This window comes from Schistocerca nitens, chromosome 3 (genome assembly GCF_023898315.1).
Source record: "Schistocerca nitens isolate TAMUIC-IGC-003100 chromosome 3, iqSchNite1.1, whole genome shotgun sequence".
NCBI classification, from domain to species: Eukaryota; Metazoa; Arthropoda; class Insecta; order Orthoptera; family Acrididae; genus Schistocerca; species Schistocerca nitens.
In genome coordinates this window covers 978,606,159-978,620,139 of record NC_064616.1, presented here as the reverse complement: position 1 = coordinate 978,620,139, position 13,981 = coordinate 978,606,159, and the positions used below count along the sequence as shown (strand labels likewise).

The window sequence follows — 13,981 nt, the reverse complement described above, 5'->3', positions numbered from 1 at the left end:
TGTGCGTCGGAAAATGTTGAGTGTACAGAAAGAACAGCGTGTTAACATCAAATTTAGTTTCAAACTAGGAAAATCTGCAAGTGAAACGTTTTTAATGTAACAACAAGTGTACGGCGATGATTGTTTATCGCGAACACAAGTGTTTGAGTGGTTTAAACGATTTAAAGATGGCCGCGAAGACACCAGTGATGACACTCGCACTGGCAGACCATTGTCAGCAAAAACTGATGCAAACATTGAAAAAATCGGTAAACTTGTTCGACAAGATCGCCGTTTAACAATCAGAGCAGTGTCTGAGTTAACAGGAGTTGACAAGGAAGGTGTTAGGCAGATTCTTCATGAAAGTTTCAACATGAACAAAGTGTGTTCAAAAATGGTTCCAAAGTGTCTCACAATTGAACAGAAGGAACGCCGAAGAATGATTTGTTCTGACATCCTGGAAACTCCTGTTAACTCAGACACTGCTCTGATTGTTAAACGGCGATCTTGTCGAACAAGTTTACCGATTTTTTCAATGTTTGCATCAGTTTTTGCTGACAATGGTCTGCCAGTGCGAGTGTCATCACTGGTGTCTTCGCGGCCATCTTTAAATCGTTTAAACCACTCAAACACTTGTGTTCGCGATAAACAATCATCGCCGTACACTTGTTGTAACATTACAAACGTTTCACTTGCAGATTTTCCTAGTTTGAAACAAAATTTGATGTTAACACGCTGTTCTTTCTGTACACTCAACATTTTCCGACGCACAGACAAAACGTCAACTACTTAAAACAGACGCCACGGGCAGACTGAGTGCAGGAGGCAGATGAAACTCGAGCAGTAGGCGGAGCGAGAGTCACGTGACAGGCCACGCGACTTTCAGCCTTATTGCATTCGTTTTATTGTTTCACCAGTACTAGTCCGGTTTTTTTCTAGCCACACCTCGTACATGTCCCGTAACTACTACGACAATAAAATCAGAACACGTCGATTCATACAGGAAGTAAAGTCGACCTTTATTGCTGGGCACCAGCCGCTAATGGAACTGTAAAGGGGGGGGGGGGGGACACTATGTACCCTCCTCCACACACAGCAGTGAGGCTTATAGAGTTCGGATTCAGGTTTAGAAACGATGCCTCGAGAGAAAATACATGCTGTGAGATAACGAACATATGAACTGTTGTCATTCTCTCGTACTGTGCTTCGATTTGGTCAACCTCTGACATGTACAGAAAGGGCATAATAAGCCTGACATGGAAAATATTTATGACTGACGCAGAATTAATCCTTGTTGAGGGATATCAGAACTACCCATCACAGAGCATGCTGCAAACCGTAATTTCGAAATACCAATCTGTTGCTACCACATAAGTGCGCACGCGCATCCCTCGCATGCTCCGTCCCGAGTACTTCGCTGTGCTGTGACGTTTGAGTGAGTGAGAGGAGGAGGGGAGCAAGCGTGTTTAGTGACCAGCTGAATGCAACCGTGATAAAACCGCGCGAGTTCGTCGTCGCGTGTTTTGCGAAGAACAAGTCGTGGAAAACGTGTGCGGAACTCATTGCGAAAGAGTTGGAAGTGTTTGGCGAAATCGCAAGAGATGTTAGCAGTGTTGTTGGCCAAACTTTGTCCTCTTCGAGAGGAGACCAAATTGCCCGTCGGCTACAGACGGAAAAAACTGCCGAGAGCGACGACTCTGTCTCTGTGGACTTTGATTACGAGAGTTACGCGCGATTCATCAACTTCCTCTGCGTCATATCTCTGGAACACGAGTGCCACCTGTCTGTATGCCTGCAAACCAGCAGATACCTAACCAACTGAGAACCCTGCCCTCCTGATCATCTGTAAGAAGACCGGGACTATACTTACGGATTATTACCTTATTTTCCGTGGGCGATTCCCGACATTTAATATGGGTATTTATCGGAACTCATGTTATAGCACCAGCGAACGCTACGAAAAACCTTCGTTATTGCTAATAGTTTCGACTGTACAAGTTAGCATCAAAACAGGCAGTTTTTCAATCACAGTATATGTGTGACTACATATATGACTTTCAGTGACACTCTGCATTAGGTGAAAAGTTGTCAATAATAAAACAGTATAACTTACTTAACTTCTGAACATATACATTGACATCCACGCACTGCAAACGACTGTAAAATACATGGTAGAGAGTACTTCCCCTTCTACCACATATTAGGGTTTCTTCCTGTTCCATTCGCATATGGAGCACCAGAAGAATAACTGCCTAAATATCAACGCTAGTCTTGTAACTAGCCGAATATCATCTTTACTATCACTACATGAGTGAAACGTAGTAGGCTTTAGCATATTCCAAGACTCCTCACTTAATATTGACTCTGGGAACTTTGTAGTTAGACTTTCGCGGCGTATTGAGCTTCTATAAGACGTATTAATTTTTATAACGTCTGTTCCTTCAGACATGCATGCATGTAATAATAAATGTTACAGCCGAGACGAGTAAAACAATGATTATACTAACGTTGAACACGGTTGCCTCATTAACCCTGTTGCGGGAATCCAGGTAAGCTGCGAGAAATGGGGGCGTAGACACTGTGGCATAAGGATGTTTGGATCAGTCCTGGAAGTGTACACGAGCGGGATTAGCCGAGCGGTCTGGGGCGCTGCAGTCACAGGCTGCGCGGCTGCTCCCGGCGGAGGTTCGAGTCTTCCCTCGGGCATGGGTGTGTGTGTGTGTGTGTGTGTGTTTATCCTTAGGATAATTTAGGTTACGTAGTGTGTAAGCTTAGGGACTGATGACCTTAGCAGTTAAGTCCCATAAGATTTCACATACATTTGAACATTTTTTGAAGTGTGCACGGATAGCCGGTTGGTTAAGCCGACCTCTCGCGATAAGCGGGAAACTGGGGTTCGAGTCCAGGCCCGGCACAAATTTTCATGTGTTACCAAGAGATATGATTTCCACGCTTAATGTCAAAAATGTTCGGAACTGCGATAAAATTTCGTAACTTGTAAGACGTTCAAACTTCTACCAATTAAGATTTTTCATCATATCCATGAAGCTCTTCAGTGGGTAAAATAAACCTGTGACTAGTCATGCTGCCAATTCGTACGAGTTCTAAACACTCGAGCAATATTCTACGACGGGTAGCATGAGTGTTTAGCAAGAAATCTTCTTTGTAAACAGACAGCATTCCTCGTTTCTTACCAACGAAGCGACGTCAGCAATCAGCTTTAACTATGTTTCAGCCCTTGTGATAATTCCATTACATATGCCCACAAACTGTCACACCCAACTTATAAAGCGTTAGAACACATAGCTTTTAGATTTGCGAACGACTCAGTCTTAGTTCAGTCATCTAATAGATACGTGTTCTGACACTTTACAATTATTCAGAACTTGGTGAAGTTATAATGTTGTATTATTGATGACAATAGATCTTCTGAACAATGTTTAGATTTTATGTATCAGTTTACAACGTTCGGTTTACGTTTTGATGTTATGTAGAATGTTGTTGAAAGTCATAACATTATGTGTGTATCCTCCATACCCCCTCCCAACATTGTAAATTAAGAACCTTCTGTTCTTGATAATAATTTCTGGTATTCGAATCTGTCAGCAATGGTTCAAATGGCTGTCAGCACTATGGGACTTAACTGCTGTGGTCATCAGTCCCCTAGAACTTAGAACTACTTAAACCTAACTAACCTAAGGACATCACACACATCCATGCCCGAGGCAGGATTCGAACCTGCGACCGCAGCGGTCGCGCGGTTCCGGACTGTAGCGCTTAGAACCGCTCGGCCACTCCGGCCGGCTCTGTCAGCAATGATAAACGTTTTTTTCATAGCAGCTGATGTTGGTAAAATACGATTTTCTATAAGAACAAACGATGATGGAACATAGCAGCATGAAATCTAAATGAGATGATATCTTACGATATAAGAAACTGCGACAGAATGAGTGTTGCCTTTATTTATGTAATTAGTGTGATAGTTGTGAAACTGGAAAAAGATTTAGGGAGTGAGCAAAGTCTTACAAACTTGCTAGCGGCAATTTGTTTGCTTATCGTGATTTGCAACGTGAGATAAGACGCATCATAGGTGGCTATACGCTTCCGCGTAAAAGTATTGACCTACGTCGCCTCAGTTGTTTCGCTTGAACCTTGAGGCTGCACGGTAAACAAACACGCAACGTCAGACGTAAACGTGGACGGAAGCAGAAGAGGCCTGGACGTCTGCCATGCTCTGTCGCATAGGAACCATTCTGCTTGCAATACACGCGCTACGTGGAGGGAGTAGAGTCGTAGACCATCGTCATCCGTCTCATCTCCGAGCATCAAAATAAGCGTGGCAAACGTGTACGTCTGATCACTTGGTGGTATGGAAGAACTATCGTCTTGTATCGTGGGCATCCCTGGCTGGCAATTGCACCGCAGATTTCCTATCGTGTACCTCAGTCATCCGAATTTAATAATATGGCAGTTCAAGAAATCTTCTGGAGCTTCCATCTAGATGGCTGCGTCGAAATTCCGCAACGTTTCGATGAATGTCACCTTCAATGCAGCAGCTCGAATGGAAACCCGAGAAGTTTACGTCAGTATTATACGCCGCGAAATTCAACACTCTCATACAAAGTCACATCTCTTTACTAAGTCCCTGGGGCCATCCTTTCTCTTGCAAAAATATAAAAGCATTACTTCGTTCTTGGCTGAGAAATTCACTAGAAGTTCAGTAGGATAAGTCGAGAAGATATACTTTGTTTACAGCAACTGGACAACTTTGCAGACTACGAATGGTGTGTCTTAGCAGTAATTTTCCATTTTATGATAGAGTGTTGTGGTCGTGTGACAATAACAGAGAGAAATTAATCTCGATGCCGCACATACACTGCTCCTCTTGAACGGTACCAAGGGCAGCCTGACGAACAGAGCACCAACAAAAGTGTTACAAGCTCTCAGCACTTTGGACATTACACAGAGGTTTGTGATTTAATCTAAGGCATTATCGCATAATACGATGATACGGAATTTTTCAAGCTGAGCTGAATTCACTGACCTGAAATGAAGAGAGGTAAAGGGGATGATGATATTGAAGATGCAATGACATGACACGATATCAGTGATGCAGCGCTCAAAATTACCGAAATCTAATGTGATGAATAAGTCGTGAATGATGAAAACCTGTGGGACATCACGGATTTCCTGCAGTTTGCGAACAGTCGCCTTAACGATTAGGCTCTACGAATATGTCTCCAGGCTCGATCCGAATTTCCATTGCCACTGTTCCTTTCTATTATTTTCGGGAAACAAACATAGAAGGTTCTCTGTACTGGAGTAGGACCACGAGAAAAACGGATATGATGGGCGATCCCAGCTTACCCTAACGAAAAAAGTATACAGACACCCCTCTGTAATGCACGATTGGCCACTGTATGTCACGAAAGGTGGACCCACAAGTATAAAATGAGGCGGGGGGGGGGGGGGGGGGTTCTGTTGTCAGTAGTGAGGCAGTAACAGCAGAATGGCTCGGTCACGGGAGCGAAGTGACTTAGAATGTGGACTGGTCACTTTTGGCACCGGAAAATAAATCTATCAGGGGCGCTTCAGCTTTTCTAAAGGTTTCCAAGTCGACTTCTTGTGATATGACTGTGAAGTGGAACAAGGCAGACGTCATACACTGACCGACAGGGACCGTCGAGCATAGCTGAGGGCGGTTGTAAAAATACAGCGGAAGAAATCAACTGCTACTAGCAGTCCAGCCAACACGACGAGTTGAAAAGAATGGGGTACACAATGGTCGAACAGCTCCTCATAACCCACACGTTTCTGTAGTCAGTGCTAAGGGACACTTAAGGGACGCCCCAAGACAGTGGATGACTCGAAACGAGTGTTTTAGAGTGAGAAATCACGCTATATTCTGTGGCAATCACATGGAAGGGTTTGGGTTTGGCGGATACCTGGAGAACGTTACCTACCATCACGTGCAGTGCCAAAAATGTGGTAAGGGCAGGTAGAGTTAGGATATAATTGCATCTTTCTTTATTAGGATGTGGTCCCTTATTGCGCTTAAGAAAGCGTTAAATGTGAAAGGATATGCACAAATTTTACAGCATCGTGTACTGCATGTAACACAAGAACAGTTCGGAGCAGTATCTGTGAGGGAATGATTTGCGGACAATATCGTTATTGAAATGGACTGGCTTGTCGGGATTCCCTACCTCAACCCAATGGAACAGCTTTAGGATGAGTAACAACGTCCACTTCTCTCCAGACCCAGCGTCCAACATAATTACTTTTGTAGTTTCGGCTCTTGGGGAAGAATGGGCTGCCGTTCCTCCACAGACATACAGACGTCTTATTGAAAGTGTCCCCAACAGAGTTCAAGCCGTCATTAAGGTGAAGGTTTCATTAAGGCGAAGGATCGATTCACACTGTATCAATGCCCATTAATAAATGTCTTGACGCAAATGAATTGAATCCTCTGACAAGAAATTGATGGAAGCAATGGAAATGAAATAAATGAAGATTCAAGTTCATTGAAAGGGTATCAGTCTCAAACTGGCACATATTTTCCTTGCTCTCGAAATATTCAAGTGATTTCCCACCAGCAGCACTCTCCAAAATATAAAGCACTCCGTCTTCAGGCCACAAGTGGCCCATCGGGACCATCCCACCGCCGTGTCATCCTCAAATAAGGTTGGTTGGTTGGTTTTCGGGAAGGAGACCAGACAGCGTGGTCATCGGTCTCATCGGATTAGGGAAGGATGGGGAAGGAAGTCGGACTTGCCCTTTCAGAGGAACCATCCCGGCATTTGCCTGGAGTGATTTAGGGAAATCACGGAAAACCTAAATCAGGATGGCCGGACGCGGGATTGAACCGTCGTCCTCCCGAATGCGAGTCCAGTGTCTAACCACTGCGCCACCTCGCTCGGTGTCAAACAAGGATGCGGATAGGAGGGGCGTGTGGTCAGCACACCGCTCTCCCGGTCGTTACGATGGTTTTCTTTGACCGGAGCCTCTACTATTCGGTCGAGTAGCTCCTCAATTGGCATCACGAGGCTGAGTGCACCCCCAAAAATGGCAACAGCACATGGCGGCCCGGATGGTCACCCATCCAAGTGCCGGCCACGCCCGACAGTGCTTAACTTCGGTGATCTGACGGGAACCAGAGTATCCACTGCGGCAAGACCGTTGCCTCCAAAGTATAGGTGATGAAAAATTTTTCCGCCCTCATTTTTGCTCCTCCCACTTTATAACCTGCCTGCGGATGGCCGGTACAAAATAATATAGGCTCCTGAGACGAAAATTTAAAAGATAATTGCGAAATGGAACTAAATGTGACAACATCTCAACAGCTGAACAGCATCTGTGCAGTGTCATCATACGCGTTTCGATTATTTTGGGCAGAAGGGTTCTGGTATCGCCCTAATGCTGCAAGATATCCAGTGTTCATTCCTTCACTACGGACATAACGAACCACATTATAAAGTCCGACGACACTTAGAGTGTGATTACAGCGTCATAGCGATGTTTCAGTTGCTGAGGGCGTGATGCAGAATAGTTACAACTATCCTCGTTGACGATCTCATCTAATTACTGTATTGTTGCACAAATCCATTCATAAACGGGGTTAGTTACATGTAGGGTTCTATGTTTATCTTTCATTACAGTAATTAATTGAAAACAGCGAACGCAGGTACAGAATGATTTTATAAACATAATGGAAATCCAGCGAATGTGAATAGAAAGTGATCTGTGTATGTACACAGCTTGCGTGGCAGCTTTCCTTTTCACCGAGCGTAAATAATTGTGGAAATACCAGCCTTTCTTAAGGAACTTCACGCCTCCATTGCCGTGTCACTAATAGGCTCCAACACGGTGCTACTTGAGCTGGAGGCAGCCAGTACGAATTCTGGAGGTAGAAGACTGCTTCACAACCAGAACGTGGTCGGCACGCATTGACCACTAGACTGTAAGCCAGTGTCCGCTGTCTTCACTAACTGCCAGATGTGGACGTGATCCTCTTTAGAAGAATCATGTTTTATCTACACACAATTCACTTACAGGTAGCGGTAAACCAACTCCAGTGGGACAGCCCCAAGAAAGCAATACTGTGTCCCCATCCTGATCTTGACTTTCAATCACTTCAGGATTTCTGATCCGACGAATTGCTGTGCTTGAGCATAAAACATATTTAATAATTCTACAACAGACTGATGTCAACTATATTGCTGCGGAAGATGGCAAACAGCCTCAGATTCTTCAAAAAACCTTTTATGTCATTGCCATTACCAGTTTCAGGCAACTACGCCAATTTTCAAACGATTACATTTGTGGATGATTTCTATGGAAATTGCGCCCAATGGCTTTATGATGTTTTTAATTACTTTCCGCATTACCCAGCCTGCATTGCGACCGTGGGTCAAATGCCGGCTTATGAACGAGTAATTATTTTTAAATAAACTTCTTAACCATAACAAGCGTCTTCCGTGTACGTATGTTTGAGCGCTACCACGGAATTCCTAAAGGCAGCCACCATGCACACGCTCTGTATTCGAATGTGGCACATGAATAACATGTAATACTACTCTTAAGTTTTGCTCAAAAGAGGAAGATAGCTGGGAAGTGACGTTAGTGGAGAACTACGCCAAACAGCCTTAAGATTGATACCTGAAAAGAAATGAGGGAGTACGTTTTTTCCTCAGTGCACGTTTGGAAAGCAAGGGGTTTCCGGAAGTTGCGAAACTTTTGCAACAAACACGAATTCAGTGTTTTCTCAAAGTAAACGTGCCCCTGTACAACAATACATTTTCCTATCTTTCGCCATATCGTATATATGTCAGCTGTTTCCTTCACTAGTACAATCCGCAAGTTTTCTTTTCGTAAATACGTAGACGCCAACATAATCATGTCCTTTTTACAAACTCGTTTCAGACAGGAAGATCACACTGTAGCACCTTCCTTAAATCTGTGCACGAACGACTAAATGACATATCGGAACAAGTGTCCATGGGATGGAAAAGCAATTAAAGTCGCTTAGCGGAAGTAAAGGCAACTAGACCTACACAGAGTATGTGTAAGGTCGCCTTTGGAGCGAAGAGCACATAATGATTGGAAAAAAAGTTCAGGTTGTTCTCCTTTCCAAGAAGGTTCATCGAACAGACGCACAAACTATAGGCCTGGGTCAGCATGGTGTAGAATTTTGGAACGTGATTTGTGCTCGTGTATTGTGACATCTCTGATCACCGGAAATCTCCTCTGCAGGAAACAACATGAGTACCGAAAGCGACGACCGTGCGGAAACCAGCTCGCAAAATTCGTCCACAAGTCCCAGAAAGCAGTAGACGGAGGCACCAAGGTAGACGCCATTTTCTTTGACTTCCGGAAGGAATTCGATACAGTTCCACACTGCTGCCTAATGAACAAAATACGAGGGTACAGAATATTAAAACAACTGTCACTGGACTGAAGAGTTTCTAGCAAACACAAAACAGCACGTCATTCACAACGGAGAGAAGTCTTCGTAACTTCGAGCTTTCCTCGAGGAAGTTTTATAGGACAATTACTTTTCATTTTTATATTAATGACCTAGTAGAGATTTAGGAAGTTCCATGAGGCTTTTCGCGGATGACACTGTTGTACACAGAGACGTCGCACTGATAGAAAATCGTAGCGAAATGCAAGCAGGCTTGCAGAGGATCGACGTTTGGAGTAGGAACTGAACGAGTACACAATGGCTTATCAAAAAAAAAAAAATGCACTAGCGGAGGCAGAATATGACCACACAGTCTCAGACAACATTAAAGGCTTGTAAGCGACGACATTTCTAGGAAGACATATTTCCAAAGCTGTAATCCGCTCCGTACCGTTCTTGACCATTCGAACAACTGCCAAAGTAATCCAGTTTAGTCCACAATGTAAATCATTAAACGTTAACGTTAGTCAAACTTAATATCACGTACAATTGATGGTAGATGTAGCAATGATACTGTTGTATTCAGAGGAGTCGCAGAGGTAACAAATTGTAGAGAAAAGCAGAGGACCGACGCTTGCTGCAGGGAGTCAACGAATAAATACGGTTTATCAACAGCAACGGATGCACTAGCGGAGGCTGATGCGACCAGACCGTCTTAGAAAACATTAATGTCTTCTTACTCTCAACTCATTAGCCTTGTCCTCATGAACAACTGCCAAAGTAACTCAATAAAAAAATTGACGTATTACGTGTACAAAGACATTTTGGGCAGCAAGCTGCGGTTGTTTGCTAAAGATGCTGTGGTGTACGGTAACATGTCGAAGTTGAGTGACTGTAGGAGGATACAAGATGAAAAAGACAAAATTTTTTGTTGGTATGATTAATGGCAGCTAGCTCCAAATACAAAAAAAAATCGAAATTCATGCGAATGAGTAGGAAAAACAAACCCATAATGGTAGAGTCATGCTTGACACAGTCACGCCGTTTAAATATCTGGGCGTAACGCTGCAAAGCGGTATGGCATGGAATGTGGTAGGGAAGGCGAGTGGTCGACTCCGGTTTATTGGGAGAACTCTTTGAAAGTGTGGTTCATCTGTAACAGCTACCGCAAATAGGACGCTAGTGCAATCTATTTTTGAGTACTGCTAGAGTGTTTGGGATCCATAACAGATCAGATTAAAGGAAGACATCGAAGCAATTTAGAGGCGCGCTGCTGGATTTGTTATTGGCAGGTTTAAGCAACATGTAAGTGTCACGGAGATGCTTCGGGAACTCAAATGGTAATCCCTGGAGGGAAGGCGACATTCTTTTCGAGGAACACTATTGAGAAAATTTAGAGAACAGTCATTTGAAACTGACTTCACAACGATTCTACTACCTCCAACATACAGTGCGCGTAAGGACCAAGAAGTTAAGATACGAGTAATTAGGGCTCATCGGGAGGCGTACAGAGAGTCGTTTTCCATCGCTCTATTTGTGAGTGTAACAGGAACGGAAATGACTGGTAGTGGTACGGTACGGGGTACCCTCCGCCACGAGCCGTACTGTGGAATGCAGTGTATCTATATAGATTTAGACGTAGATATTGTGTGATTACACGGTTGCAGAACAATCACTGGAAGCATTTACTTCTATAAAATATCTAGGAGCATGCGTACGCAACGATTTAAAGTGGAATGACCACACAAAACCAATGGCAGGTAAGGCAGATGCCAGACAGATAGTCATTGGAAGAATCCTCAGGAAAAGTAGTCCGTCAAGAAAGGAGGTAGCTTACAAAACCCTCGTTCAACTAATACCTGAATACTGCTCGTCAGTCCGGGGTCCGCACTAGAGAGGAATGATAGAAGAAACAGAAGAGCAGCGCGTTTCGTTTCAGTTTCATTTAATAAGCACGAATGCATTACAGAGCTGCTCAGCCAACACCAGTGGGAGACGAAGCAAGAGAAATGCTCTGTTAGATCTCCTACAGCGCACATTCTTAGAAGAGTCAACCAATATATTGCTTCCACCAACTTATATATTAAGATAACACCTTGAAGATCAAATTAGAGCCGGCCGTTGTGGCCGAGCGGTTCTAGGAGCTTCAGTCCGGGACCGCGCTGCTGCTACGGTCGTAGGTTCGAATCCTGCTTCGGGCATGGATGTGTGTGATGTCCTTAGTTAGTTAGATTTAGGTAGTTCTAAGTCTAGGAGACTGATGACCTCGGATGTTAAGTCCCATAGTGCTCAGAGCCATTTGAACCATCTGAACCATAAAATTAGAGATATTCGAGCCCACGCGTAGGATTACCAGCAAATGTTCTCCCCACTAACCATACACGACTGGAATAGTGACACACAAAGTAGTCTCCGCCACATTCCGTAAGGTGGCTTGCGGAGTATAGATATAGATGTAGATATTCCCTAATCATAATAGTGATTTAAGATAGCATAGCCAAGATTGGCATATACCGTAGAATCGTTTCATTTGCACAGACAGGTAAGACGCAATTCTTATTGTACGCATGTAGCGAAAGACATTTCAGCATACTGTCTGCAGGTGAATTTCCTGTTGAGCATACAATCTTTTTTTTCGAGTTATTAATGGAAGTCTCAAATAATGCAATTCAATATAGTCACATTCGCAACTGAATGGGGAACCTCACAAATATTAATACGGTTTCGTATCACTGAAATAAGTTTGACGCTTGCTCGTTATGTCGATGTTCGGAAAGCAATCTGTTGTGCCTATACATACTGCTTGAAAGGCATAATCCCGCTCAGTTTGTCGCTAATAATTGTAGCAGAATTACATCAGCATGTCACAATGGTGTCAGGATAAACCACTGACAAGAAGAGCTCAGTAGCCGTAGCTCGATTCAGCCTATGAGGATGTTTTTTACAGCATCCGTGGCGGCACGCGCTGAGAAACCTGTTTTACGTCGACCGCCTTCTGCTGGTACAGCATATAGCGTCACGGTCGCCATGTTCTTTCCCTGCTCCAGCTTGCACACTTCTTGGGAAAACATTGATTTCAAGGGACAGCTGCTATACCCGCTTAGCCTGTAAGAATGGGGTAGGCGATAGAATAGGTAAAATAGGCCAGCAGGATGAGCAACACGTTCACTAAAATGGTAAAAGAGATGGTTGTCTCATTTCTCAGACGAAGATAAAATCATTTGATTTGTGTAGTGGACATGTAGAGTAAGTACGGTTGACGTCCAAACAAATAACCGACCAAACTCCTGAAGAATATGTACTTAGCATTATAATTAAAGCTGGAATGATCCTCCTTGGTATACAGGCAATATCGGTAAACGCTTTAACAAGTAGTAACTACTGCACAGTATGTATGCGCCTGTTCGAAACAATCTTTCCGACGCCTTTAGAGTGGATCGCTGTTGTGTGCAACTCTTAGGAATGGCTGTTGATAATACAAGATGCATGCGTCGCTACGTCCCGAATTGTCACGATGAATTTCCTTGTCTGTTACTCACAGGAAAACTCACTAAAACAACTTGACGAAACTTGCGAAATTTAGTAAAAGACTCAATCTAATGATTATAGCTTTCATGGTCCTCTTTAGTAGGAAAACACCAATAGGAGGCAGAAATTTCCAAATGCGTCTATCACAAAGGGCAAAATACAATTTATCAACAAGAGACACTTAATATATTCGTTTTACAGCCACAAAATGGGCTTCTTTTCCAGGGGAGAGGCAAAGCACTAATCAACAATCAAGAGTGTCTCGTTTTCCAAATTGTCTTTGCACACAATATATACATAACAACGTTGACACTGTTCGTGTTCCACAAATCCGAGCACGTAGGAGGTACATCCACTGTTGCGATTCCGGCCACATACTTTTTATCGTGATTGTACAAGCAGTCATTCATTCCACTTTCCATCAGTGAATGAAACAAGAGATAGTAATCTCTGCCACACTCTTCATAATGATTCGTAGAGTGTGGATATAGATACAGAACGTAAGGAGCTCAGATTTTTTGTTGTTCCAATCATACTATCAGCTACTTAAATTCAGATTTGCAATTTTCATTGTCTCTGGTTCACATATTTAACAATGAACTAACTATCCATCTACTTTTGTAGGTCTGTGGTCGCTTGTTTTCCTTTAGTACATAACCTCGGAAGTGTCCCACTACACATTTTTACTTACTGTCGTATTAGTAGTATTCCAGAAAGAATAGAGTTGAAAACCACTTTGATGTCGATACCGTAAAATACGGACCACTGATTAAATTCAAAATGGGTTCCGAAAGGAATTCACTGTGTTTTCATCACTTTAGGCAAATAGTTGCTGGAAACATGTGAGTATATGTCTGAGGCGATGCAATGAAATTAAAGAAAACCCGTCTATGGACTCCAGCAGAATAAGTAACCTAATGATATCACTGAGTTACTCAGTGGTTTCCTAAGTATCCTTTTTCCTTAATCTTTTTCTATTAAAGGCCACTTTTTATAACCGTAACTATTGATGTTAACACAACAATCGCCGGCCGAAGTGGCCGTGCGGTTAAAGGCGCTGCAGTCTGGAAC

General features: G+C 43.3%; 1 protein-coding gene and 1 pseudogene across 1 annotated transcript in view; one reads left to right on the top strand and one right to left on the bottom strand.

The window, feature by feature from the left end:
* Positions 1–13,981, top strand: part of LOC126249043 (monocarboxylate transporter 3) — a 425,057-nt gene that overhangs the window by 27,148 nt on the left and 383,928 nt on the right. The window lies entirely within an intron of this gene.
* Positions 7,046–7,163, bottom strand: LOC126250549 (5S ribosomal RNA; annotated as a pseudogene).